The following is a 2,500-nucleotide window of genomic DNA, read 5'->3' on the forward strand; positions in this document are numbered from 1 at the left end:
TCTCCGGAATCGAACCCTGATTCCCCGTTACCCGTTACAACCATGGTAGGCGCAGAACCTACCATCGACAGTTGATAAGGCAGACATTTGAAAGATGCGTCGCCGGTACGAGGACCGTGCGATCAGCCCAAAGTTATTCAGAGTCACCAAGGCAAACGGACCGGACGAGCCGACCGATTGGTTTTGATCTAATAAAAGCGTCCCTTCCATCTCTGGTCGGGACTCTGTTTGCATGTATTAGCTCTAGAATTACCACAGTTATCCAAGTAACGTGGGTACGATCTAAGGAACCATAACTGATTTAATGAGCCATTCGCGGTTTCACCTTAATGCGGCTTGTACTGAGACATGCATGGCTTAATCTTTGAGACAAGCATATGACTACTGGCAGGATCAACCAGGGAGCTGCGTCAACTAGAGCTGAGCAGCCGGCCGCCCGGGAGTGTGTCCCGGGGGCCCGCGCGAACACGCAAGCGTCCGCTCAATCATTCTGCAAACAGGAGGAGGCTGAGCTCCCCTGCACAATACACCTCGAAACCCTCTCAGGTCCCGGCGGCGCGCAGCGCCGTCCCAAGTACTTGGTCGGGTTCGAGAGAGGCGCAATCGCCCGGAGTTAGGCGAGTAGACGCTTTCGGTGCGACCACCCGTGCTCCCAACTGAGCTTGCCGCTGCCGACAGAGGCCCGGGAGCGTGCTGTCGTGGCATTGCCGGCGGGAGACAACACGCGCCACCTACGGTGACCGGCAGCTCCAACGCCAGCGCCACAGAAGGACAAAAGCCCCACTTGGGTGCCGAAGCGAACTCTCCCAGCACAGCGCACGCGCCAACACATCCGCACAGCTGCGATACAAACCACCAGCGAGAACCGCTGGGGCGACCGAGCAGCAGACGGCGTCGCGGCGCCGAGCGCCGGGCGGCGGCGCATCCTCAACGCACACAGTCCTCAATCGGACCAGCACACTGAAGATGTCCACCGCGCTTCGCACCGGGCCCGCGAGGACCTACTTTGGCCGCACGGCGCCGCGCGCAGGGTGCGCCGGCGCGCAGCTGCGACGCCTGCCGCGTCCGTCGGCCGGCGCGCCTGCCACTGGCCGCCCCCACCAGCCGGCTGTAGCGCGTGCGCCCACGCACCGCGCGGCCAGCACGCCGGGAGGCGCCCCCTCACCGGCCGGGGACGGTCCCACCCAGCCACCGCCGCGTATCGCTTCACACCCAGATGCCGTTCAGTTTCGTCGGCATGGTGGGTATCGCTGGAACAACCGGTTAGTACCTCAACCTATCGTCGCCATCACCGATTCACCCCTAGCGAGAACAACCGCACCACAACAGGTTACCATTTGTTCATTTGCGTAACTTCACCAGAAAACGCAGGCGTCCATCGCCATTTGCAACTTCAACGATTATTGCATGCCTGTGTCAGGTGTCACGCCACACTACGTCTGCCCACATACACGCAACAAAATGTGCACGCCTAGACAATACGTGGAAGGTGGCCCCCGTACGTATGCGATGTCCATTGCTCGAACGACTGTCAACCGGCCTCTGTAGCATGTCGCAGATATGGAACGCGGTGCACCATGCCATCACGGTGTGTGAGGAGAGACGACTAGGTCCGAATACATCAACAGACAGCTCATGCTGATCGCCATCCACGGCGTCCGTTCCTCCCACACGTCTCTATGGCGTACCACACTGCAATCCAGCTCTCATAGGGAGACGACACGTAGCTGCGTGCACAATATTTGCACTGTATGGTCCGCCGTTTTTGGGCGCAGTCGTTGTGCGGTCACACATGTGCCACGATGTATCATTCAGTACATAAGGACGAATGTGCAGTACAGATTGTGGTTCACGCGTACGACATCAGCGGACAGTTGACACAGGCCGCACCACAACGTAGCCTGAGTACGTCGCATGCGAAGGGCATTGAACATGCAAACTTCTCACCAACCAGCTTGCGAAGGCAGGGGGCAAGGTGGGGACGTGGGGAGGGGCGGCATGTACGTCCTGCTGCCATCCACATTACAGTGTACAGCAGGAGCATGTGGAAAGTGAGCAAGACTTGCAAGGTGTTTAACATGAAGCGATACACAGGGGTGCGGGCAGTGCGAGTAGCGAACTATATTGCGAGGGTTGCGGGTGGGCAACACTACAGTAATTGAACGAGTCGTATAACAATTACAGAGCAGGTTTAGGCGACAACGTGGGTTACGTTAAGGCGACAACATGGGTTAGGTTAAGGCACAACATGGGTTAGGTTAAGGCACAACATGGGTTAGGTTAAGGCACAACATGGGTTAGGTTAAGGCACAACATGGGTTAGGTTAAGGCACAACATGGGTTAGGTTAAGGCACAACATGGGTTAGGTTAAGGCACAACATGGGTTAGGTTAAGGCACAACATGGGTTAGGTTGAGGCACAACATGGGTTAGGTTAAGGCACAACATGGGTTAGGTTGAGGCACAACATGGGTTAGGTTGAGGCACAACATGGGTTAGG

General features: G+C 57.3%; 1 non-coding gene across 1 annotated transcript in view; it reads right to left on the bottom strand.

Moving 5' to 3' along the window:
- LOC124771076 overlaps window positions 1-404 on the bottom strand; it is a 1,909-nt gene extending 1,505 nt beyond the window's left edge. The window contains exon 1 of the ribosomal RNA XR_007013284.1: window positions 1-404. This exon is cut by the window's left edge and continues 1,505 nt beyond it. This is a non-coding gene — a ribosomal RNA (small subunit ribosomal RNA).
- Between the last annotated feature and the right edge of the window lie 2,096 nt (window positions 405-2,500).

The sequence above is a fragment of the Schistocerca piceifrons genome, unplaced genomic scaffold, assembly GCF_021461385.2.
Source record: "Schistocerca piceifrons isolate TAMUIC-IGC-003096 unplaced genomic scaffold, iqSchPice1.1 HiC_scaffold_89, whole genome shotgun sequence".
Taxonomy (NCBI): domain Eukaryota; kingdom Metazoa; phylum Arthropoda; class Insecta; order Orthoptera; family Acrididae; genus Schistocerca; species Schistocerca piceifrons.